The sequence below is a fragment of the Symphalangus syndactylus genome, chromosome 13 (assembly GCF_028878055.3).
Source record: "Symphalangus syndactylus isolate Jambi chromosome 13, NHGRI_mSymSyn1-v2.1_pri, whole genome shotgun sequence".
NCBI lineage: Eukaryota > Metazoa > Chordata > Mammalia > Primates > Hylobatidae > Symphalangus > Symphalangus syndactylus.
The window spans coordinates 58,189,292-58,216,966 of record NC_072435.2 but is presented as its reverse complement, the minus strand read 5'-3'; the positions used below and the strand labels follow the sequence as shown (position 1 = coordinate 58,216,966).

Here is a 27,675-nt window from a genome sequence, read left to right as displayed (position 1 = left end):
GCAGCTCCACCCCCGACTCCACCCCAACTCCAATGTCAACTGCCACACTCATCTGGCCAGGGGGTTCCCTGCTCAAGTCCTCTGGGTTCCCTGCAATCTGCGACCACACCTCCTTCTCCTCAACCTGGAATTCAGCTTCCCCAGCTCTGACCTCAACCTCCCCGTGCTTCCCCCACCAGAATCTCCCTTGCTCCCCATCCCCAGTCATCTGTTCACACCCATTCAGCATTGACCACGCCCCCTCCTCAATCCCATATCAGGGCATCAAAAGCCCCAAGCAGCCCTGATCTAGATCCCACATCCAGCTCTACCCCCCAACTCTCCTATCCAGGGCCTACACCACCCAGGAGCCTTTCAAGGGGGGGTCCTCATCCGTTTCTACGCAGCCCCCAGTGGGATGCAGAGACGTGAGGACCCATCCTGGGGCCTCCTTCCCTATCCATCCCCAAACTAGGTAGCTGCAGGAACAAGAGAAATTAGGGAAGACTTGGAAGGGTCAGGTTCTCACCACAGCCCAGTCATCCCTGGCCTTGGCCCCAGACATCCACACACATCCACACACACGCACACACACACACACACACGCACACACACACACACAGCAGGCCTAGAGCTGAAGGACACTTGTGAGTTTGCTGGAATCTGTTGAAGAAATAAGCTTGGTCCATGGTCCAAGAAAACTACATTCTTTTAAAGAAAATGAAAATATCCTCGAGGGAAAAACATAATTTAAGTCAAATCCTGTCCTTTTGTCGTGGAGCCCCGTGCCCCGCTCAGACAAGGGCTTTCCTGCAGCGCGACCTGGGTGGCCCCTTGCGGCCGCTCCTGAGCAAGACCCACGGCTGGAGCTGCGCGGGGTTTTTCGCGGGCCTAGCAAGGGGGCTCCAGAAGAGGAAACAAGGCAGGAACTGGCTGTCAACATCCATCAGATTCCCCAAGGCCAAATCCCACAGTAACCACGTGGCCACAGACAGTGCCCTTTGCAGGCCCCCTCTCCAAGTGTGTCATTCGTCACCCCCTCCTTGGACCCCACCCAAGCCAGTCACCCTCCCACCCACAGTGGGCACAGCCTTAGGAGATGCAGAACACGCGTGTCCCCGCCAGTCCAGCTCTCCAGTCTGCACCCTGCCCTGAAGGCATGCTTGGGGGACATGTTGGGGTACGGGGACGCGGTCCCAGGCCCCTGAACAAGGGACAGCCGCTCCCACCAGGACCTGCCAGGAAGACAGCCCCGTCACCTTGCACCCGAGTGGGGCCGTGGCTCTCTCCAGCCTGGTGGCCCAGGGCCTGCCTGGAGACTACAGGCTGCAGGGGTTCCCCGAGCGGAAAGCCATTGAGAGGGCCACTGGGAGGCAGGGCTGCGCAGGGCAGTGGCTTGAGCAGCCCCAGACAGCGAATACATAGAATCTTCCCTGCGGGCATCAGGCCCCTGCAGGGAGCAGCTTGGTAGGAATGAGGCAGGAGAACAGGGTCTGGAGGCACGGAACCTAAGGCCGATTCATTCTGACTTCCTAGAACTAAATCAAACAGAAACTTTTCACATCTAAGTAAGAAAAGGACCAGAGACAACTCCCTTTGCAAGCCTACTTCCCCTTTTTCTGTGTGGCAGATGGAAAATTGAAAGTATCTGATTGGTTGCAGAAAACAACCAATCAGAGGTTTACATAGGAGGGTAACTTTGTAACTTCACTTCAGCCTCTGACTGGTTGCTTTCCACAACCAATCAGATGCTTGCATAGGGTGTAACTTTTGTAACTTCACCTCAGCCTCTGTTTGCTTTCTGCAACCAATCAGACTGATTGTGGGCCACTACATCATTTACATAGGATGTACACCAAGTAACCAATGGGAAACATCTAGAGGGTATTTAAACCCCAGAAAATTCTGTAACCTGGGGGTCCCTATGCTCAGGCCTGCTCCCAGCAGCCTGCTTCCATCATGTGGAGTGTATTTTTTTTTTTTTTTTTTTTGAGACAGAGTCCTCACTCTGTCGCCCAGGCTGGAGTTCAGCCTAGGTTCAAGCGATTCTCGTGCCTCAATCTCCCAAGTAGCTGGGATTACAGGCGTGTGCCACCACGCCCGGCTATTTTTTGTACTTTTAGTAGACATGGGGTTTCACTGTGCTTGCCAGGCTGGTCTCGAACTCCTGACCTCAAGTGATCTGCCCGCCTCAACCTCCCAATGTACTGGGATTACAGGCATGAGCCACCGTGCCCGACCATGTAGCATGTATTTTCGTTTTCAATAAATCTTTGCTTTTGTTGCTTCATTCTTTCTCTCACCACGTGGAGTGTACTTTCATTTTCAGTAAATCTCTGCTTTTGTTGCTTCATTCTTTCCATGCTCTGTTTGTGAGGTTTTTTTTTTTTTTTTTTTTTTTTTTACAATTCTTGCTTCAAGATGGCAAGAACCTGGACATCCTCCACAGGTAACAGGAAGGTGGGATGCGGGGAGCTCACCCTGACGTTGATCGGGGCCACCCACGTGTGCCTTCCCCCACAGCCATACTCACTAGGGCCCTGGGTGGAGCTTCCCCCTGCTGCTCACAGCTCAGTGAGTTGCCAGGCCAGCAAGCACCCCCAGCTGTGCCCCTCTGCTGATTTTGTCCCTGGTCACCCTTACCAATCAGGGTCCAGTCAGGTGACAGAAAGCACAGGCAAGTGGTTTCAACACCCACATATGTAGGATCTCTTCACTACGTCACATGTGTTCCTAACACACTTTCTATACCTCACGTCCTTTAGATTCTGTGTTTTATTCCAAGTAATGTTCCTTGAATCTAAATTACAATTTACTAATTTTCTCAAAAGCTGCACCTAATCTGCTACCCATTTAGACAAACAAACTCACTTATCAAATGTTTGTTGAACCAGCACTCGGTGGCAGATTCTGTGCTAGGGCGTGCCAAGTGCAGATACACGTTTGCCAAGACACACAGTCATGCCTCAGGGCCTCCTGGGTGCACACGCACACATGGACCTGCGGGCTGGCACCATAGTGCTCAGCCTGTTCCCAATCCCAGGGTGCTCCAGGGAGGACAGAGGATGTCACAGCAACACCCAACCCCTCCCACTGCATGCTGAGCTTAGTTCCTGACACACTGTCACCCCAAAGGCATGGCCCAGGGCCGTGGGTCTCTCTGCAGACGTGCCCTGCCCCCACTTACACACACACACACGCACACACACACGAAGAGATGTGTCTCATTTCTACCTGTGGGATTATAACTTAAGGTGGTGACTGAGTGACCACACAGAGAGGCCAATGCAATGGAAAGCAATTATTACTTACATTTCCTAGGGGCACACCATGCCACACAGGGCCACATGGAGAGCACCAGTGTTGATCAGGAGGCAGGAGCAAGGGGAAAGCATAGGCCACAGCCTTTATTGGGGTTCCCATGGGAAAAGCCAGGCAGGGCAGAGTAAACAGCTTATGATTAGCTAGTTTGAATAACTCCGGCAGGCTTTGGCCTATAGCGTTGGTCTCTGGTTACCTGGTACCTGGTGGGGGGGTGCTTCAGTGCAGGGGAGATATTGGTGTGGGGTGTGAGAGTTGGATAAAGAGGTAATTGGGGCTGTAGATTCAGTGCCAGTTGGTTGTGTATGAGAGAGGTGCTCCAGGTCGAGCGTTTTGCCATCTCTAAGACTAATCCTGAGAGGACAGTCTCTCCAGAGCCAGCAAACTTTAAAAGATGTCATCATAAAATAGAGAAAATAAAAAGCATAATTACACCAAGTCACAGAGTAAGTGGATGTTTACCTTTTTACAAACTGACTGTGTTCCAAAGTGGTTATACTACATTACATTCTCACCACAGTGTTATGAGGATTTCAGGTACTCCATATCCTCACCAACACTTGGTATAGAGAGTCTTCAATTTTCACCATTCCCACTTGGTGTGTAGTGGTATTTCTCTGTGATTTTACTTTGTATCTCCCTAATGACTAATGTTTACAATTTTTATTTGTACTACTGCCATCCCTCTATCTTCTTTGGTTAACTGTCTGTTCAAATCTTTTGCTCGTTTAAACTTTTGTGTTTTATTATTGAGTTTTGAGAGGTTTTAGTACATATTGGATGCAAGTCCTTCTGTAAATATGTGATTTGCCAGTATAGTCTTCTAGCCGATGGTTCATTTTCTCCTTCATCTTAACAGAGTCTGTCCTAGAGAAGAAATTTTTACTGATGACAAAGTTGGACGTGTCATTTTTCCTTAGATTGAACATGTTTTTGATGCATATTTCGGAAGTATTTGCCAAGATTTAAAAAATTCTCTCATGTTACTTAATGAAGGTTTCATACTTTCAGGTTTATAATCCATTTTGAGTTAGCTCTTGAATATTATATACCATGTGAGGTTTGGGGTCACAGCTTGTGGTTTTGTTTCTTGGGTTTTGTTTTAATATGGATGTCCAGTTGTTCCAACAACCCTTGTTGAAAACACTATCTTCATTGAATTGCCTTTGCACCTTTCTAAAACATCATTTGATCTTAGATGTGTTGGTCTATTCCTGGACTTTCTTAATCTATATTTTTGCTAACATTTTAAAGTCTGCTTAACATAATTATATAATACGTCTTCAAATCAGGCAATGTAATTCTTTAGCTTTATGCATCTTTTTCAATTTTTTTTTGCTATTCTAAGTCCTTACTTTATGCATTACCATATAAATTTTAGAATTCACTTGTTATTTTCTAATATAAGCATCACCCTCCCAAGTCTGAACCAGGAAGAAGTCGAATCCCTGAATAGATCAATAACAAGTTCTGAAATTGAGGCAGTAATAGCCTACCAACAGAAAAAAGTCCAGGACCAGATGGATTCACAGACCAATTCTACCAGAGGTACAAAGAGGAGCTGGTACAATTCCTTCTGAAACTATTCCAAACAATAGAAAATGAGGGAATCCTCTCTAACTCATTTTACGAGACCAGCATCATCCTGATACCAAAACCTCGCAGACACACAACAAAAAAAGAAAATTTCAGGCCAATAGCCCTGATGAACATCAATGTGAAAATCCTCAATAAAATACTGGCAAACCGAATCCGGCAGCACAACAAAAAGCTTATCCACCACGATCAAGTCAGCTTCATCCCTGGGATGCAAGGCTGATTCAACATACACAAATCAATAAACGTAATCCATCACATAAACAGAATCAATGACAAAAACCACATGATTATCTCAATAGATGCAGAAAAGGCCTTTGACAAAATTCAACACCGCTCATGCTAAAAACTCAATAAACTAGGTATTGATGGAAAGTATTTCAAAATAATAAGAGCTATTTATGACAAACCCACAGCCAATATCATACTGAATGGGCAAAAACTGGAAGCATTCCCTTTGAAAACTGGCACAAGACAAGGATGCCCTCTCTCACCACTCCTATTCAACATAGTATTGGAAGTTCTGGCCAGGGCAATCAGGCAATTGAAAGAAATAAAGGGTATTCAATTAGGAAAAGAGGAAGTCAAATTGTCTCTATTTGCAGATGACATGATTGTATGTTTAGAAAACCCCATCATCTTAGCCCCAAATCTCCTTAAGCTGATAAGCAACTTCAGCAAAGTCTCAGGATAAAAAATCAATGTGCAAAAATCACAAGCTTTTCTATATACCAATAATAGACAACCAAATCATGAGTAAACTCCCATTCACAATTGCTACAAAGAGATTAAAATACCTAGGAATACAACTTTCAAGGGATGTGAAGGACCTCTTCGAGGAGAACTATAAACCACTGCTCAAGGAAATAAGAGAGGATACAGACAAATGGAAAAACATTCCATGCTCATGGATAGGAAGCATCAATATCATGAAAGTGGCCAAACTGCCCAAAGTAATTTATAGATTCAATGCCATCCCCATCAAGCTACCGTTGAATTTCATCACAGAATTAGAAAAAACTACTTTAAATTTCATATGGAACCAAAACAGACCCCGCATAGCCAAGACAATCCTAAGCAAAAAGAACAAAGCTGGAGGCATCACGCTACCTGACTTCAAACTATACTACAAGTCTACAGTAACCAAAACAGCATGGTACTGATACCAAAACATATATATAGACCAATGGAACAGAATAGAGGCCTCAGAAATAATGCCACACATCTACAACCATCTGATCTTTGACAAACCTGACAAAAACAAGCAGCAGAGAAAGGATTCCCTATTTAATAAATGGTGTTGGGAAAACTGGCTAGCCATATGCAGAAAACTGAAACTGGGCCCCTTCCTTACACCTTATACAAAAATTAACTCAAGAGGGATTAAAGACTTAAATGTAAAACCTAAAATCACAAAAACCCTAGAAGAAAACCTAGGCAATACCATTCAAGACATAGGCATGGGCAAAGACTTCATGACTAAAACACCAAAATCGATGGCAAAAAAGCCAAAATAGACAAATGGGTTCTAATTAAACTAAAGAGCTTCTGCACAGCAAAATAAACTATCATCAGAGTGAACAGGCAACCTACAGAATGGTAGAAAATTTTTGCAATCTATCCATCTGACAAAGGGCTAATATCCAGAATCTATAAAGAACTTAAAACAAATTTACAAGAAAAAAAAAAAAACATCAAAGTGAGTGAAGGATATGAACAGACACTTCTCAAAAGAAGATATTTATGCAGCCAACAAACATGTGAAAAAAACCTCATCATCACTGGTCATTAGAGAAATGCAAATCAAAACCACAATGAGATACCACTTCATACCAATTAGAATGATGATCATTAAAAAGTCAGGAAACAATAGATGCTGGAGAAATAGGAACACTTTTACACTGTTGGTGGGAGTGTAAATTAGTTCAACCATTGTGGAAGACAGTGTGGTGATTCCTCAAGGATCTAGAACCAGAAATACCATTTGACCCAGCAATCCCATTACTGGGTATATACCCAATGGATTGTAAATCATGCTACTATAAAGACACATGCACAAGTATGTTTATTGTGGCACTGTTCACAACAACAAAGACTTGGAACCAACCCAAATGCCCACCAATGATAGACTGGACAAAGAAAATGTGGCACATAATACAGCATGGAATACTATGCAGCCATAAAAAAGGATGAGTTCCTGTCGTTTGTTGGGACATGGATGAAGCTGGAAACCATCATTCTCAGCAAACTAACACAAGAACAGAAAACCAAACACCGCATGTTCTCACTCATAAGTGGGAGTTGAAGTTGAACAATGAGAACACATGGACACAGGAAGGGGAACATCACACACTGGGGCCTGTTGGGGGGTGGGGGGCTATGGGAGGGATAGCATTAGGAGAAACACCTAATGTGTAGATGGCGGGTTGATGAGTGCAGCAAACCCCCATGGCACATGTATAGCTATGTAACAAACCTGCACGTTCTGTGCATGTATCCCAGAACTCAAAGTATAATAAAAAAATTGTTTTTAATCTAAAATCCCTCATGGCCCCAAGGGCCACTGTGTCTACCAATGGCTTTTGCTGTGGTCTGAATGTTTGTATCCCCCCAAAATTCCTATGTTGAAATCTAATCATCAATATGATGGTTTTGAAAGGTGTGGGGCCTTTGGGAGATGATTAAGTCACCAAATTGGAAATCCCATGAATGCAATGAGTGCCCTTATAAAAGAGGCCCTAGACAGCTGTCTTGACCCTTCAGCCACATTAGAACATAGCTAGAAGACACCCTCTAGGAACCAGAAAGCAGCCCTCACCAGATTCTGAATGTTCTGGCATCTGGATCTTAGACTTCCCAGCCTTCAGAACTACGAGGAATAAATCTCTGTTGTTTATAAGCAACTCAGTTTATGGTTTTTGTTACAACAGCCTGAACAGGCTAAGACACCTTTACCTAGCATAAATGTCTAGACAACTGGTTCTGGTCATTTAGCCAGAGAAACATAAAAGACCTTGCTAGGAACTTTTGCTCTGAGCTCTTCCAAAGCCAAGATTGATTGAACAGATCTTGTTGGCTCAATCAAGAAATGAAGAATGTCATGTGTGAATATGAATTTTGGGGGTATCGTTCCTGGAGAATTTGAGAATCTAAGTAAATATTAATAGAACTGATTATAAGCCATTTAATAAACTAAGAATGAGCCTGATTTCTGCCTCAGGCCATGATCTAATGAAATGACCAGAATTTTTTCTTGCTTTCAACAGGAGGAAACCCAGATGCAATATATAAAAACAGTAACACAATTTTCAGGCATTGGACAAGAGGCAATGAAGGACTGGGATCTCAACGAAGAAGATACAAAGTATGTGTGTGATACCTAACCTTGTTTTAACCTGAATTGACTCTCCCTTAGCTGAGAGAGCCAGACAGACTCCATCTTGGCTCCTTCACTTACAGCCCCTTACCCACCCCCTTCCTCAAGGACTTAACTTGTGCAGGCAGACTCCCAGCACATCCAAGGATGCAATTAACTGGTAAGATACTGTGGCAAGCTATATCCACAATTCCTAGGAATTCGTCCAGTTGATAACACCCAAAGCCCCGTGTCTATCACCTTGTGATAGATTTAAATCCCCTGCACCTGTAACTGTTTGATTTCCTATAACCATTTATTCTTTTAACTTTTTGCCTGCTTTACTTCTGTAAGATTGTTTTAACCAGACTCCCCCCCTCCCCTTTCTAAACCAAAGTATAAAAGAAAATCTAGCCCCTTCTTCGGGGCTGAGAGAATTTTGAGCACTAGCCATCTCTCGGTCACCAGCTAATAAAGGACTCCTGAATTCGTCTCAGTGTGTGGCATTTCTCTGTAACTTACTCGGTTAGAACATTTGGAGGCCCCAGAGAGATTTTTTGCCACCAGGTAAGAGCCAGACTCGTTCCAGGCTCCCTGGACAGACAGTGGACTTACAGGGGAGGCGCCACCTGAAGACGTTCAGGACCCCATAAGACCCCGTCTACCAGAGGGGAACGGATCAACCACTGGTGCGTGCCCACAAAAACTCAACTCCTGAGTGCTCAGTTCCTGGTACTGGGAAGGTAAGTCAGATCGGACTCTGTTTCTCTGGGAGGGAAGCGGCTCTGACAAGGGCCCTCCCTTTTTGACTCTGCCCACATTCCAGGACGCTGGAGGACAGAGTCCTGGTTTTCTGTTAGGCCTCTCTGTTAAGACTAGTCTCTCTCTCTCTCTCTCTCTTTCTCTGTCTCTCTCTCTCTCTCCCTCCCTCCCTCCCTCTCTCTTTCTCTGTCTCACTCTCTCTCTCCCTCCCTCTCTCTCTATCTCTTCTCCTTCTCTCGTTCAGGTCTCCTGCAGACCTCTGTTTTGGAATGGGAATAAGAAAACTATTATAAACTCTGTGTGAATGAGTGCGTGAATGTGGAGTTGAAGGGCTTGCACTTGAATTTCCAGTTTGTAGCTCCACTGCGAAAGCTACGGAGTTCGAATGGGCCCTCACCTGCAGTTCCGTGGTGATCTCCTAAGGCTTAAGGCAGCATGGGGCGTAGCTCGATCCAAGCCAGGGATTTATACCGGCCTGCCAATGCTAAGAGGAGCCTACGTCCCCTCAGGGGGAGTGGCCAGGTGGGCATCTGACTGATCCCATCACGGGACCCCCTCCCTTTGTCTATAAAAAAATTGTCATAATTGTTTATATGCCCCAGGGTCTCTTGTCTTGTTTGGTAAAATGTCGTATGTCAGGTCGGCAATACTGCCCTAGATGACTGGGTAAGAACTTATTCAAGGTCCTCAGTATTGATTTTCTATCACAGGAGGTCAAATTTCTCATCAGTCATTTGGGCTGGCCATCCTAGTCCTGCCTTTTCTGTCAGAAACAAATCAGGTGTTGCTATGGGAAAGAGTGTGGGAAATATTCGCCCATTTGGGATTTCTGGCACCGTAAACGTTGCTGGCGTTTAGATTGCCAAACCCCATGCCCAAGTGACTGGACCACCTCCACATTAGACCAGTGGTGGATTCAAAATAGCCACCCCGCAGACCTCGTTGCTCATCTTTTCTGTCATCCCGTAACGTTTCCTGTGCCACTGGATAAGGCACTGTGCAGAGAAACCTACGCCCATACTGCTCTACTCTGTCCGGAGGTCTCAGGCTGTCTCTTCGGGCTGCCAGACCCAGGGGCGAGGCACGCCTCCATCAGTTTACAAAAGAAACAGCCTCCTTCCCCCATGGCAAGGACTCCCTGACCCGTGGGCGAGGAGTGGAGGGTGAGGATGCCAAACCCCCTCCTCCCGGGACCCCTGCAGGCGCCCGGCTCCCGTGCCTTCAGGTGTCAAAGCCCCAGACTTCCCCGAGCACCAGCGCATCCGCACTCAGCTCAGAATGCAGTGGCCCGGCCTGCTGCGGTGAGCTTGGCCCCAGGCCAGGCTTCTGAGCCAGGCTTGCAGCGCCTGATGGGGCCTGGAGGCAGGGCGGGGGACCGCAGCGTTGCCCTGGCGACCCAGCGCTGCCCTGCACGGCTCCTCCCAGCCTGAAAAGATCCGAGTGGCCCCTTTTCCTCCTCATCCCCATCCTTTACCTTGCACATCTCGTTTTCCTGTGTCATAGCAAATCCAGCATCTCCAAGACTTGGCTCTGCCCTCCCTTTTTCAATCCTTAAAAGAAAAGGCCAAGTTTGAACTTTTTGCCTTCAAGTCATGGAGACACCAAAGATATTTAGGCTATAGGTCAAAAAGGAGGGGGGGATAACATAGGTCCCACTGGCCTTGGACCTGCCTCTTGTCTTCCCCCTAGATCTCAAAGCTTAAAGAGACAGTCCTTATGTGGCAAGAAGTGTTGACTATAGTTGTTTTCCTCCAACTATAGTTGTTTTCCTCCTTCTTCTGGTTATACTACTTCTGTTCTTCTAATACTACAGCCCCCCAGGTTGTGAATTTCTCTGTCCATGCTGGGTTTAATATTTCTGCTCAAACCTTGTTAAATTGCCTCCAGAATGGGAAACTCTTCTTTCCAGCCTCATAAAGATTGAAGCCCTCTCCAATGTATGTTACAAAATTTCTCCCTAGGCTTCTCAGAGGATTATGGGGTCCACCTTAAAAAAGGCAAACTCCAGACACTCTGTGAAGTAGAATGGCCACAGTTTGGAACCGGGTGGCCCCCAGAAGGGTCACTGAATCTCACAGTGAGGCCTTATAACCCTCCTGCTCCCCCAGAATCTTCCCTTGTCTCCTCAACTACATCTTCTGTGGCATCCCCACCTATTGCCCCCTGACTGTGGCCATGGCAGGAGGAGGTAGCCCCCCTCCTCCCACTGAGAGAGGCACAAATCCCTCCAGGTGATGAGCGCTCACCTCCATTCTTAGTTTATGTCCCTTTCTCTACTTCTGACCTGTACAACTGGAAGGCTCATACTCCCCCCTTCTCTGAAAAGCCCCAGGTTCTGACCTCACTGATGGAGTCCATGCTCCAGACTCACCGGCCCACCTGGGATGATTGTCAGCAACTCCTTTTAACTCTCTCCATCTCTGAAGACAGGGATAGTATCCAAAAAGAAGCCAGAAAGTATTTCCTTACATCAGCTGGTAGACCAGAGGGAGAAGCCCAAAACCTCCTTGCGGAGGTTTTTCCCTCTACCTGGCCTAATTGGGATCCTAACTCCTCAGGTGGGAGGACGGCTTTAGATGATTTTCACCGGTATCTCCTTGCGGGCATTAAGGGAGCCGCTGAAAAACCCATGAATCTGTCGAAGACAACTGAAGTTGCCCAGGGGCCTGATGAACCTGGAGCATTTTTAGAACACCTCCAGGAGGCCTATCGAACTTACACCCCTTTTGACCCGGCAGCTCCCGAGAATAGCCATGCTATTAATTTGGCGTTTGTGGCTCAGGCACCTACTGATAGTAAAAGAAAATTACATAAGCTGGAGGGATTTGCTGGAATGAACATTAGCCAGCTTTTAGAAGTAGCCCAGAAAGTTTTTGACAATCGAGTTTGAAAAACAAAAACAGGCAGCTGAGGCAACTGAAAAGGCTGCTGATAAAGCATCCAAAAGACAAGCAAAAATCTTAGTGGCGGCCATCCAGGAAGCCAAAAAGTAAGGGCCCCCATCACAGAGGAATGGCCAGGGAACCCCAGGTCCCAGCCAAAAAGGCAAGAAAGGCGAGCAGGCTCCCCGGAGGAAAACCAATGTGCTTATTGCAAGCAGATAGGACACTAGAAGAAGGAATGCCCGTTAAAGCCAGAGGAAAAACCAGAAAAGAAAAAGGTCCTCACCCTCCCCACAGCGGAGGAGTCTGATGACTGACGGGATAGGGGCTCCCTTTCACTTGGCCTCCAGGAGCCCATGGTGACTGCTACAGTGGGGGGCCAGCATGTACACTTCCTAATAGATACTGGGGTGGAACACTCGGTACTGCAGACACCCTTAGGCAGTGTCTCTAATAAAAGAGTGGCTGTACAAGGGGCAACTGGAGCTATTCAGGAATATCCTGTCACCCACTCATGATAAGTGAGTTTAGGACAGAAAAGAGTAACTCACTCATTTCTTGTAGTCCCAGAATGCCCCTTTCCCCTTCTCAGATGAGACCTGCTCCATAAGTTACAGGCTTCTTTCTCTTTCTCAGCCCAGCAGGCTACCTCACGCTAGGGGACACAATACCCCCTACTGCCCAACTCCTGCTAACTACCCCTCTGTCGGAGGAATATCTTTTGGTTTCACCATCACAACCATTGGAGAATAAAACTAATTCTCTCCTATTAGACCTACAGACTCTCTTTCCTTGAGTCTGGGCCGAGTCAAACCCCCCGGGACTAGCAAAGCATCATCTGCCAGTAGTTGTAGAACTTCTGGCCACTGCCCTGCCAGTCCAGGTAAAACAGTATCCTATGAGTCAGCGGGCTAGAGAGGGGATCAATCTCCATATTCAGCGACTGTTACAAGCTGGCATACACACACCATGTCAGTCCACCTGGAATACTCCATTTTTGCCGGTCCAGAAACCTGGAACAAATGATTACCAGCCTGTGCAGGACTTGAGGGAGGTTAACAAGTGGACAGTTACCATCCATCCAACTGTCCCCAACCCTTACGCTTTACTCAGCCTGCTCCCACCAGAACATACAGTATACACTGTCCTTGACTTAAAGGATGCCTTCTTTGCTATTCCTCTGGCCCTCAAAAGCCAACCTATGTTTGCTTTCGAATGGACAGATCCTGGCTCAGGAGACACCACCCAATTAACTTGGACTCGGTTACCTCAAGGCTTTAAAAATTCCCCATCCTTTCTGGGGAAGCCCTCCAACAGGATCTTATACCATTCGGAGCCAGTCACCCCAATTGTACTCTTCTTCAGTACATAGACGACATTTTGTTGGCTACTGAAACTACTGACAGCTGCCTGCAACATACTAGGGACCTACATTACCTCCTTCAGGGGCTCAGATATTGGGTCTTGGCCAAAAAGGCCCAGCTTTGTCTTCCTAGAGTGTCCTACCTAAGGTACAAGATAAACAAAGAAAAAGGACACTCACCAGTGTGAAGCCATCCTGTGAATCCCCACTCCCACCACCAAGAGACAGACCTTACCACACCTGTCCACGACTGCCAAGAACTGTTGAAGGCAACAGAAACTGGCCGACCTTATCTCCAAGATGTGCCTTTAAAGGAGGCAGATGCCACCGTGTTTACAGATGGTAGCAGCTTCCTTGAGCAGGGAGTTCGAAAGGCTGGTGCTGCCGTTACTACAGAGATGGATATACTGTAGGCCCAAGCACTGCCAGCAGGTGGCTGTCATTCACTGCAAAGGACATCAAAAAGAAGACATGGCCATTGCCCATGGTAACCAAAGAGCAGACTCTACAGCCCAGGAGGTAGCTGGACTCCCAGTTGCACCTCTGACCCTGCTGCCTGCAGTGTCCTTTCTGCAACCTGACTTGCCAGATCACCCAAAATATTCCCCAGAGGAGGAAAAACAGGCTTCAGATCTTCAGGCCAGTAAAAGTCAGGAAGCCTCTCCAACAGGTACAGGACATCATCCAGCTGCTTGTCCGAGGAGGTCACCCCAATCCAGTTCCTGACCAGACGGGGCCCTGCCACTCTTTCCAGCCGGGTGACCTGGTGTACGTTAAAAAGTTCCAGAAAGAAGGACTCATTCCTGCCTGGAAAGGACTTCATACAGTCATCCTCACCACACACACACCATGGCTCTGAAAGTGGATGGCATTCCGGCTTGGATTCATCACTGTCACATCAAAAAGGCCAACAGAGCCCAACAAGAAACATGGGTCCCCAAGCCTGGGCCAGGCCCCTTAAAACTGCCCCTAAGTCAAGTGAAGCCATCAGATTAATTCTTTTTATTTACCTCTATTTTTGTTTCCACCTATTATGCCTTCTTCCCCATCCTACTCTTTCCTCCTCACTTCTTTCACAGCAGGATGTGTGTTTGCAAACACTACTTGGAAGGCAGGAACCTCCAAGGAAGTCTCTTTTGCAGTCGATTTATGTACTTTGTTCCCAGAGCCTGCCCGTACCCATGAAGAACAGCACAATCTGCCAGTCATAGGAGCAGGTATCGTCGACCTTGCTGTGGGATTTGGACACTCCAGAAGCCAGACTGGATGTGGAAACCCCAAAGGTGCAGAAAAAGGACTTCAGAATGTTGACTTTTACCTCTGTCCTGGAAATCACCCTAACTCTAGTTGTCGAGATTCTTACCAGTTTTTTGCCGACTGGACATGTGTAACTTTGGCCACCTACTCTGGGGGATCAACCCGATCTTCAACCCTTTCCATAGCTCGTGCTTCCCGTCCTAAACTGTGGACTAAGAGAAATTGTAATCCTCTCACTATAAACATCCATAATCCTAATTTATTAGCTCAATGGCATTATGGCATGTCATGGGGATTAAGGCTTTATATCCCAGGATTTGATGTTGGAACTATGTTCACCATCCAAAAAAAAAAGTCCTGGTCCCATGGAGCCCTCCTAAGCCAATCAGGCTTTTAACTGATTTAGGTGACCCCATGTTCCAAAAACACCCAGACAAGGTTGATTTAACTGTCCCACCACCATTCCTGGTTCCCAAACCTCAGCTGCAATGACAGCACCTCCAACCCAGCCTGATGTCCATTCTAGGCGGGGTACATCACCTCCTCAATCTCACCCAGCCTAAACTAGCCCGAGATTGTTGGTTGTGCCTAAAGGACAAACCCCCATATTATATTGGATTAGGAGTAGAAGCCGCGCTTAAAATTGGCTCTCTTTCTTGTCGTACACGCTTCCATGCCCTCCCATTAGGAGACATGTCCGGAAATGCTTGTTGTCTAATTAGCACCGGATATAACTTATCTGCTTCTCTCTTTCAGGCTACCTGTAATCAGTCTATGCTTACCTCCTTAAGCGCCTCAGTCTCCTACCAGGCACCTAACAATACCTGGTTAGCCTGCACTTCAGGTCTCACTCGCCGCATCAATTGGACTGAACCAGGACCTCTCCTGTGTGCGTTGGTTCATGTACTCCCCCAGGTCTACGTGTATAGCGGGCCAGAAGGACAACTTCTCATTGCTCCCCCTGAATTACATCCCAGGTTTCGCTGAGCCACCCCACTCCTTGTACCCCTCCTGGCCGGCCTTAGCATAGCCAGATCAGCAGCCATCAGCACGGCTGCCCTGGTTCAGGGAGAAACTGGACTAATGTCCCTGTCTCAACAAGTAGATGCTGATTTAAGCAATCTCCAATCAGCCATAAATATACTGCATACCCAAGTAAAGTCTCTAGCTGAAGTAGCTCTTCAAAACCGCCGAGGCTTAGATCTGCTATTTCTCTCCCAAGGAGGTATGTGCCACTCTAGGAGAGAGTTGTTGCTTCTATGCCAATCAGTCTGGAGTCATGAAAGATACTCTCCAAAAAGTTCGAGAAAACCTAGACATACACCAGCAAGAACGAGAAAATAACACCCCCTGGTACCAAAGCATGTTTAACTGGAATCCATGGCTAACTACTCTAATCACTGGGTTAGCTGGACCCTTTCTCCTCCTATTGTTAGGCTTAGTCTTTGAGCCTTGTATGTTAAATTGGTTTCTTAACTTTGTAAAACAACACATAGCTTCTGTCAAGCTTATGTACCTTAAAACCCAATATAACCCCCTTGTTATAACTGAGGAGTCAATTATTTGATTCCCCAAAAACAAGTGGGGAATGTGATACCCAACCTTGTTTTAACCTGAATTAATTCTCCCTTAGCTGAGAGAGCCAGACAGACTCCATCTTGACTCCTTCACTTACAGCCCCTTACCCACCCCCTTCCTCAAGGACTTAACTTGTGCAAGCAGACTCCCAGCACATCCAAGGATGCAATTAACTGATAAGATACTGTGGCAAGCTATATCCACAATTCCTAGGAATTCATCTGGTTGATAGGACCCAAAGCCCCGTGTCTATCACCTTGTGATAGATTTAAATCCCCTGCACCTGGAACTGTTTGCTTTCCTGTAACCATTTATCCTTATAACTTTTTGCCTGCTTTACTTCTGTAAGATTGTTTTAACCAGACTCCCCCCTCTCCTTTCTAAACCAAAGTATAAAAGAAAATCTAGCCCCTTCTTTGGGGCCTAGAGAATTTTGAGCACTAGCCATCTCTCAGTCGCCAGCTGATAAAGGACACCCGAATTCATCTCAGAGTGTGGCGTTTCTCTGTAACTCACTCGGTTACAACATGTGAGCCCTACAATTATTCCTGCTTACAGTGTAGAAGAAAAATAAGTATGTATGGCGACCACCATGGGTATAATTTAGGTGGGATAATAGGAGAGAGGAAAGAGGCAAAGATTTGCAGAAGTATCCACGTAAATCTTTGGCTAAGTCCCGATCTGCACAAGCATGACCAGACACTACCTGAGGTTTAGAAAGGAACCCCTACAAAGCAATATCCCAAACAATTATTTGAGCTCATCCAGGGCTGGGAATTGTGTGTTCACCTGCCAGTATGGAACACCTATTAGTATAGAAAACACCAGATAGAAAGGTATCACCTAAAGAATGGGGCTGAGAGACTCAAGGCTGCTCTGGTCTTATACTAAAAAAGTTTAAAACAGAAAGACCTAGTGCCAAGCAGGCAAGAGGAAAACTTGCTGCTAAGTAATTTTATTGAATGGCATACCAAGGTCCAACATTGTTTAAAGTGATACAAACAAATACAACATTCAACAATGTAAAATTCAGTGTCTGGCATCCAATAAATAATAACCATGCACACAAAGAAGTAGTGATATAAAAATCATTAACCAGAAGAGTGAATTGAGAAGCACAAAAATGATGAAAATGATGAAATTAGTGGACAAATATGCTGTATAGCTTTTATAACTATCCAACATTTGTTTTGACAAAAAAATGGGGAAAATAAAACTTGATAATGAGAAATAGTACATATATATGTATTTGTGGTTTCCACTCCAACATCTAAAGAGCTTGTTACTCCCATCCTCGCAACAACAAAAAGTTGAACAAACTGAAAATCAGTAATTCTTCTTAGATCCATCAGAGTATTGAGGCCATAGGGCAAAGCAATGCCCCCCCCAAACTGGAGACACAGCAAATATAGGGGATCAGATTTTGAGGACAGAAGCCTCTGGAGCCAACAACTGACAGGTGAACAGTGATTAACAAATTGCTGGAGGCTAATGGTGGACAAGCCTTAGTCTTAAAAACTCCTGGGAGCCCAGTCTTATCATGGCAGCAGCACCGGTATTTTCATGAGATTTACCTCCAGGAGACCCACCAGATTCTCATGATGAAGACTAGAGAACAATTATCTCATGCTTCAAGGAGGAGGAAGGGGAAATAATCATTCTAAGACACACCCAAGTAAACATAAGCATTTTGAAATAAGCCCAGAGTATTCTGTGCTACATAACAAAAGCCTGCCCTCAGGAAACTACTTTACCAAATCGTGTGTGACCTGTGAGAAGAACTAGTCAGTCGGTTCCATCTAGCCTTCCTATCTCAAATAAAGGAAGAAAAGCTAAGAAATTTTTCTGAAGGTCAGCCCAGGGACTCAGTCTCACTAATAAAACTGAGATGTAATCATGAAATTAAAAAATGCTGCCTTTCCACAATACCTTATCACCACATCAACAGGTCTGCAGTATAATAACAGCAGATGGGCCAGGCGCAGTGGCCCGTGCCTATAATCCCAGCACTTTGGGAGGCTGAGGTGGGTGGATCACTTGAGGTCAGGAGTTCGAGACCAGCCTGGCCAACATGCCGAAACCATGTCTCTACTAAAAATACAAAAATTAGCTGGGCGTGGTGGCATGCATCTGTAATTCCAGCTACTTGGAAAACCGAGGCAAAAGAATCACTTGATCCTGGGAAGCAGAGGTTGCAGTGAGCCAAGATTGCACCACTGTACTCCAGCCTGGGTGACGGAGGGATACTTTGTTTCAAACAATAATAAAATAAATAAAAATAATAATAAACAAAAAACAGTAGATGGTAACTGGTAGAGCTGCAAGAGACAGACAGGAATTTCTAGGGAAACTCACAGACACCAGCAGAGATACCAACAAGGATATTAGAGGAAACTTAATCCCCCGAAATCTACTGCTACAGCAAATAATAAACAGCCAAAATTCTAGCCAGATAAACATAAAACCTCGCAGTAAAGTCCTATTAACCTTAGTTCATCTTACCCAATACATCATGTCTGGCTATCAACAAAAATAGCATAACATGATAAAAGGTAAATGCTCTAGACTGAGTTGTGCCCATCCCTCCCCAGCAAATTCATGTTAAAACCCTAACCCCCAGTGTGATTGTATTGGAGACAGAGACCTTAAAGAGGTCATTAAGGTTAAACGAGGTGTAAGGATGGATCCCTAAACAAATAAGACTAGAGTCCTTATAGGAAAAGGAAGAGACACCCAGGGTGTGTGCTCGAAGACTGAAGGCCATGTCAGGACACAGCAAGAAGGCAGCTGTCTGCATGCCTGCAAGAGAGTCCTCACCAAAACCCAACTCTGCTGACACCTTGATCTAGGCATTCCATCCTCCAGGATTGTGAGCAAATAAATTTCTGTTGTTTATGTCATTCAGTCTGTGGCATTCTGTTAAGAAGAATAACCCAAGAAGACTAATGCAGCAGGAAGAAACACATTATGAAGAGACAAAGCAGCTATCACAACTAGACACTGGGGCAGAGAGGCTGGAATTATCACACCAGGATTTTAAACTATGATTAATATGCTAAGGATTCTAATGGAAAGAGTGGCCAACATGCAAGAACACATGTGTAATGTAAGCAGAGAGAGGCAAACACACAAAAAAAAAAAAATTAAAAGGAAATGCTAGAAATAAAAAAAACTGTAACAGAAATGAAGAATGTCTTCAATGGGCTTATCAACAGAATACAGAAGGTCAAGGAAAGAATCTGTGAGTGTGAAACATGTTGATGGAAACTTCTCAAACTGGAAAGCAAAAAGAGAGAAAAGGAGAGAGAGAGGGAGGGAACTGAAACAGAATATCCAAGAACTATGGACAGTTATAAAAGATGTAACATGGGCATAATGAGAATGAATCCTAGAGGAGGACAGAAAGGAGCAGAAAACCTATTTGAAGTGATAATGACTGAAAGTTTTCCAAACTTACTGACATAGACATCAAAAAGCACAGATCAAGGAAGTTGAGAGAAGATCAAGCAAGATTGTGGTAGGACCTATATTTGGTCTTTGTAACCAGTTCCTCTCAGAGTGCTGAAACCCCTGGAATGTCCTGAGTGATAGGAGTGTCTTTTGTTATTAATAGTGAGCCCCACTGATGACATCTGAGTTTATGCTAATGAGGTACTTAAGGTAGAGCATCTGGATAGCCTCAGGATGGGCTATAAGATATTGAAGCTTCATGTAGTTGAATTTCTATTTATAATGGTCAATTGCATTATTCATCACGCAATTTAACAATAAAAGTACACGTTCACCTTTCCTTGTTCATGGTCTCTGCATTAATTCAACTCTCCCTCTTTCAACCCTCATACTTTGGGCATTAATTAATATAATACATTTTGCCCAGCTATATATTTTAGTTTATTTTTTTCATTTAGTTTATTTCCTATCTTTTAAGTTTTTATTCTTCTCTAAACAGCATAAAATTCCTGATGGATTACTACACCTTAATGCTGTGGACCCATCCATTGAGGCCTCCATAGCCAATATCCAATATTATTAACATTGCTGATTCTATTCCGTCAACAACTGGTATATATTTTGCTCTTATAGATTTGGCTAACATGATCTGTTTGGTGCCAATTTCAACAGCCTCTCTACTGCAATTTATCCCCACCTCTGAAGGAATGCAACACACCTTTCCCAGGCTACTCAGAGGGTACCTTGTTAGCTTTGGCATCATGTACAATATCTGTAGACAAGATCTGAACTGCATCCCTCTTTCTTTCTCTAAGAGCACGGGTATGACATGATATTAATAACATGCTCCTCCCAGGAGACTCATTTGACACATTCATTAAGGACATATAAGTCCAATCTTTTAGTACATTTTGGGTTCTGGTGGTTACTTCCTCAGAAAAGCTTCCCTGAACACCTAGAACTTCCACTCCTCCATCACTGCTTTGTTGTTTTCCACAGCGCGTGTCACTCACTAGCTGATGTACTGTATGTTCAGTATATGCACGTGCTCATTGTCTGTTCCTGGTGGGAGGCATGTTTTTTCTTTTTTGTTGACTGTTATAGCTTCAGTACCCAGAGTGGTATCTGGCACCAAATAGATGCTTAGTAAGTAACTGTGGAGTTAACAAGATGAGTAATGAAGAACTGGTGGGGCAGAATCATGGCATGGAAGGTGAAGCTTGCATAGGAGGGGATGTAAGTAGCAGATGTACATGTTGAGTGAAGTATATTTTCTTTGAAAAAATAGATAATTAGAATTGAAAAACTGGCACGGTGGTACATGTCTGTTGTCCCAGCTACTCGGGAGGCTGATGAGGTGGGAAGATTGCTTGAGCCCAGGGGTGTGAGGCTGCAGTGAGCTATGATTATGTCACTGTACTCCAGCCTAGCAACAGAGCAAGACCCTGTCTCTTAAAAAAAAAAAAAAAGGAAAGGCTAAAGTGAACTAATACCAAAAACATTCATTGGTTCATCTTCTAAACACTTATGAAGTGCCTGTTAGGAAAAGTTGTACATGGATCTCAGTGTACACTGACAGACAGGACTTCATGATCTACTGCAGTATTGTCTAAGAGAACTTTCTGTAGTGGTGGAAGTGCTCTGCATGTGTACTGGTCAGTACAGTAGCCACCAGCCCCGTATGACTATTGAGTACTTGGATTGTGGCTTAAGCAACTGAGGAACTGAATTTTAAATTTTATTTTATTTTTACATTTTAATTAATTTAAATGTAGGTAGCCAAATTGGCTAGTGGCTCCTGTGTTGAGGATTGCAGCACTGTAGAAAAGTAAGAAAGCATAGGAAATTTAAATAAGTGCTAGGACAGATATCCTATGTTCTTTTTTTTTTTTTTTTTTTTTTTTTTTTTGAGACAGAGTCTCGCTCTGTCGCCCGGGCTGGAGTGCAGTGGTGCAATCTCGGCTCACTGCAAGCTCCGCCTCCCGGGTTCACGCCATTCTCCTGCCTCAGCCTCCGAGTAGCTGGGACTACAGGCGCCCGCCACCGCGCCCAGCTAATTTTTTGTATTTTTTAGTAGAGACGGGGTTTCACCGTGGTCTCGATCTCCTGACCTCGTGATCCGCCCGCCTCGGCCTCCCAAAGTGCTGGGATTACAAGCGTGAGCCACCGCGCCCGGCCCCTATGTTCTTTTGGGGACAGAGATGAGTGAACATTTCAAGCTGCCCGGGCAACTGCAGGGGAAGAAAGAAGCATCCCTGGCTTGTTGTAATGACTTGTTTGTCATAAAGACATGAGAAATGTGATTTTTATTTAGGATAAAGGCAATTAACTAATAGTGTCAACTCCAATTAACGGGTGAATTTAGGATAAATTATGTGTAGCAAATTGAACTGTCAGGTCTTACTTGGATAAGTTACTGTTTATTTGGAAAATGTATGTATTGGATTGTATCTGCTTGGTGATATAAAAGGATGAGTGAGATTTCCTTTTGATCTCATTAGTGGATTGCCTGTGACGTGCATCAAGGACTTATTTAATGCTTATTCAGTAATAAAACTGTTTTCTTTCTTTTCTACATTTGTGGAAAGGATTTTCTACCATTGGCAGGAGATTTGAATTTTAATTATTTTCCCAACACCTGACAAAAGTAAATTCTGCCTTTAAAACCAGAGACCAGTGTCACTGGTGAAACTGCATGCAAAATATCCAAATAAAGTAATATAATTCTGAATTAACTCTCAGAGCTAAAAAATTACCACAGTAGAGCAGTCTTTCACAAATCAAAGACAGTAATAATGCTATATTAAATGGCTATATTTTTGCACATATAATTTGACTAGCCAATAGGCTATTATTGAATATTTAAGCTTCTAAAGTTTTACTATTTTACATAATACTTTGAAATGAGTACTATTGAGAGGAATTTCTAAGCACATCTGTGAGCATTTCCTTAGAATGTTTTCTTTGAGATGTACCTTTTCTTCCCCGCCTCTTAGTTTCAAGTCCTAGTTAAGGACTGTCTGTGGCAGGGGTGCCCAACGTTTTTGGCACCAGGGATCGGTTTCATGGAAGACAATTTTTCCACAGAAGTGGGAGGTGTTGGTTTGGGGATGAAACTGTTCCACCTCAGATCCTCAGACATTAGTTAGATTCTCATAAGGGGTGTGCAGCCTCGATCCCTTGCATGCACAGTTCACAGTAGGGATTGCGCTCCTATGAGAATATAATGCCACGGCTGATCTAACAGGAGGCGGAGCTCAGGTTGTAATGCTCACTTGCCCACCACACACCTCCTGCTGTGTGGCCCAGTTCCTAACAGGCCATAGACTAGTACGAGTCCATGTCCTGGGGGTTAGTGGCCCCTGGTCTATGACATGAAACCAGCCTTCAGTCTTTTCACCCAGGGGCCTCATATTTTAGTTATTAAATGTCTATCAGCACAAAGTTTAAGTATACGCCATAAATATATTTTTCTTTTTTATGAATCAGTTATGTGTATGTTTTAGTCCATTTGTGCTGCTGTAACAGAATACCACAGACTGAGTAATTTACAAACAATAGAAATTGACTTCTTGGCCGGGCACGGTGGCTCACACCTGTAATCCCAGCACTTTGGGAGGCTGAGGTGGGTGGATCACTTGAGATCCGGAGTTCAAGACCAGCATGGCCAACATGGTGAAACCCCGTCTCTACTAAAAATACAAAAATTAGCCTGGCGTGGTGGTACATGCCTGTAATCCCAGCTGCTTGGGAGGCTGAGACAGGAGAATCACTTGAATCCAGGAGATGGAGGTTGCAGTGAGCCGAGATCACGCCATTGTACTCTAGCCTGGGCAATAGAGTGAGACTCCATCTCAAAAAAAATAAAAAATAAAAAAAGAAAGAAATAAATAAAAGAAATTGACTTCTCATGGTTTTGGAGCCTGGGAAGTCTAAGATCAAAGGGAAAGTGTCTGGCAAGGGCCATGTTGCTGTGTCTTTTTATGGTGGATGGGCAAAGAGAAGACAGAGAGGTAAAAGGGGCCCCAGACTCATTTTTTAAATAAGGAACCCACTCCCATGATGATGACATTAATCCATTCATGAGGGCAGAGCCCTCAAGGCCTAATCATCTCATAACGATCTCACCTCCCAATACTGTTAGAATGGTGATTAAATTCAATACATGCTTTTTGGGAGATACAATCAAACTGTAACAGTGTATGTCTGTCAATCTTTAATATAAAGATGTCTTTTTTCTGAACCCATTTTTTGTGAGCCTTAGTGGATCATCCTGAGTATCCCATTTGAGAGACAACCACTTTATCCTCATTTTTTAATTACTTACCTAGTACTTAAGCTATAAAAGATATAACCAAATACTTGACTCTGTGCTGTCAAATGTTAAATGCTGATTTTTAAAAATTCAGATAATTCTATAACTTTTAACAAAAAGTTAACTCTACTGAAGCAAAGCTCTCATATTTCTCTCTCACCCTTATTGTATAATAATTCTAAGCACATAACTGTCCCCCTTATTATGTAATAATTCCATCTACATAACTGTCCTATTATTACTTAACTGAGATCACATTCCCAACCTTCGTCACAACTCCTGAATCTTGTTCCATTTCTTCCACAAGCCGGCTAATTTCACCCCTTTTTTAGTGACAGAAGAGGCCTGGGCTATGGCTAAGCCTAAATATATTTGCTATTTCAGGTGACATTTAGCGATGTGGCTATAGACTTCTCTCACAAAGAGTGGGCATGCCTAGATTCTGCTCAGAGGGACTTATACAAGGATGTGATGGTCCAGAATTACAAGAACCTGGTCTCTGTAGGTAAGGATATCACCCCTTCCACTCCAATAGAGGACACCTTTCTTTTGCCACCCTGAATTGCTGGAGATCCTCCTAAGTGAATGGCTGAATTTTGTAGCATGTTCCCAAGGAAATGTGCAGCTCTGTTGTGCCCTGCCTGAAGCTTATCTTTCCATTTCAATGAACACCCTTCATCCATACCTGTGGTCCCTCTTGTGATGGCCTCTCATAATAGAGGACCACAGCTTAAACAATTCTATATTCTTCCTGTAAGCAGGTCTTTCCATAACTAAGCCATATGTGATCACGTTGTTGGAGGTTGGGAAAGAGCCCTGGAGGGTGGAGAAAAAACTGTCAAAAGGTATGATTCCAGGTGAGTCATGATGAACGAGACAAAGGGAGATTTGGTTAAATATGTTTGTAGTGAGTGTGGAGACATTTTAGGAATACTATCTTCAAATATCTCAAATATAAATGAAAAATTGAGGGATATTTAGCTTAGATTTTCAAAATAATTGTTCCTCTATCCCAAATTATCTGTATCACTCATGTCATCTAATCAAGGTTAGAGGTTTTTGCCATTATAATAATTCAAATTGTTACTCTATTCATGAAAAAGTAAGGCAAATTATTCTTTCTTAAATCTACATAAGGAAAAACATATAAAATATGTTCCTAGGAATAATATTTTCTAATGTCCAATAAGTGATATGATTCACAGTTTCCTCATAACCTCAGAAGGCCTAAATCTTTGTCAGCTATAAAGAGCACTTAGATTATTTTGTTTTTACTGCAACTGTTTAATGTAGTAGTATCAATTCTGTATTTTAAGCATGTTAATCTGGCAGCAAATTGAGATTAATGGAAGGTTGGAGAAAAAGGCTATGAGACAAAATGCAATCTTTCATACATGAATATAGGCACAAAGAGATGGCTTGGAATCCAGAATGCCTTCCACATTTTATTTCTGATAGTTTCCTTTTTTTCACATACTGTTTTATCTATTATGTCTATTTTACCCATTTCTGTTATCATGCCTCCTTCTTCTGTGAAGTTTGTATTCTCTGCTCCATTTGAGCATTGTTCAGAAATCATTGAAATATTTGAGTTGTCTGAACTATGTGTTTTCTGGGGGCTTCATTTCTTATCCATTTCTCCTAATTCCACCATAGAAGTTTCTTTTCAAGAAGTAAAAAAAAGAAAAAAGCAGTGCTTTGCTTTCTTGATATATTTCAGTTGGGAATCAAGATGAGACAACAAGGAATTATCAACAAAGAAGGATATTTATAAGGAGGATTCACTCCAAACAGTAACAATAGAAAAAGTTTTAAAACAAAGTTATGAATTTTCAAATTCTACTAAGAATTTGGAACATATAGAAAAGTTGGAAGGGAAGCATGGAATTCATGCAGAACATTTCAGACCAGTAACTCTCACCTCTAGAGAAAGCCCCACGGAGACAGTTACAAATATGACACATTTAGAATCACCTTTCATTCAAAGTCTACTCTTTCTGAACCACAAAAAAATTCTGCTAAAGGGAATTCACACAAATATAATATATTAAAGAAGAATTTACCAAAAAAGTGAGTTGTAAAAAATGAGAGACTCAGTGGTGGAAAGAAACTTTTGAATTCTAATGAAAGTGGAGCAGCCGTTAACCAGAGCACATTTCCCCACCAGACTTGTATTAGAGAGAAAATCTATACATGCAGTTAATGTGGGAAAGCCTTTGGCAAACAGTCAATCCTCAATTGCCATTGGAGTATTCATACAGGAGAGAAGCCCTATGAATGTCGTGAATGTGGGAAGACTTTTAGCCTGGCTCATCCCTTACACGACATCTGATAAGCCATAGTGGAGAGAAACCTTACAAATGTATTGAACGTGGGAAGGCCTTTAGCCATGGCTCATCACTTACTAACCATCAGAGCACTCACACTGGAGAGAAACCATATGAATGTACGAACTGTGGAAAGTCTTTTAGTCATGTGTCCCTTCTCGTTCAACATCTAAGAATTCACACACAAGAAAAACACTATGAGTGTCACATATGAGGAAAGGCCTTCATTCATAGGTCATCTCTCATTCATCATCAGAAAATCCATACTGGAGAGAAGCCTTATGAATGTAGAGAATGTGGGAAAGCTTTCTGCTGTAGCTCACACCTTACTCGACATCAAAGAATTCACACCATGGAGAAACAATATGAATGCAACAAATGTCTGAAAGTCTTCAGTAGCCTCTCATTTCCTGTTCAACATCAGAGTATTCATACTGAAGAAAAACTCTTCGAAGTTTAGAAATGCAGGAAATCCTTCAACCAGCTTGAATCACTGAATATGCATTTGAGAAATCACATTAGATTGAAATGTGATTTCTATCTAATGAATGCCGTATATGTGGGAAAGCCTTCAGTCATAGGTCATCCCTGCTTCAACATCACAGAATTCATACTGGAGAGAAACCTTACGAATGTATTAAATGTTGGAAGACCCTCAGCTGTAGTTCAAACCTTACTGTACATCAGAGAATTCATACTGGAGAAAAGCCATATAAATGTAATGAGTGTGGGAAAGCTTTTAGCAAAGGCTCAAATCTTACTGCCCATCAAAGAGTACATACTGGAGAGAAACCCAGTAGTGTGGTAAGTGTGGAAAAGCCTCTAGACCATATGAATCCCTATACATGTGAGAAATCTTACAGAAGAGAATCTATATGAAGCAGTGCTTATCATGGTAAAGTTCATTCATAGATCCTCATTTAACATCAGAAAAATTTATACTGCGGAAAAGTCTTATGAATGTAGTGAATATGGGAAGACTTTCAGCAATGATGCAGATGTTTTCATTTATCAGAGTTTATACTGTAGAGAAATCATATGAAGACCATAAATGTGGGAAAGCCTTTCTCAGTATTAATCCCTTAATTGACATAAGTATACTCACACTAGGATAAAACCCTGTACATATAGCAAATGTGGGAAAGACTATAGGTAACAGTAATCTTTTACAACCTCCTACAGGAGAGAAGCTGTATGAATGTAGAAAATTTAGAAATTGAGGGAAGTCTTCAGTTCCAGTGCATCACTTATTTTACAAAGAACTCAAACTGGAGAGAACTCTCATTTAAGAAATGTAGCAAAATGTTCACTATGAGTGTTTATCTTGCTACATATCAGAAGATTAATGGAAGAACAACCTGAAGGATTTAGGAATTACGTGTAAATCTTTGCAGTGATGCTATTTGTAAACAGGGCTCTACAGGACAGCAAATAAATGTAATTATGCATTTCTTAGAGCAGTAGCTTGCAGTTTCAGTTCAGTTCTACTT

At 43.6% G+C, this 27,675-nt stretch overlaps 1 pseudogene; it reads left to right on the top strand.

The window, feature by feature from the left end:
- The first annotated feature begins 1,151 nt into the window (after window positions 1-1,151).
- On the top strand, window positions 1,152-27,417 carry LOC129460229 (zinc finger protein 181-like; annotated as a pseudogene).
- The last annotated feature ends 258 nt before the right edge of the window (window positions 27,418-27,675 follow it).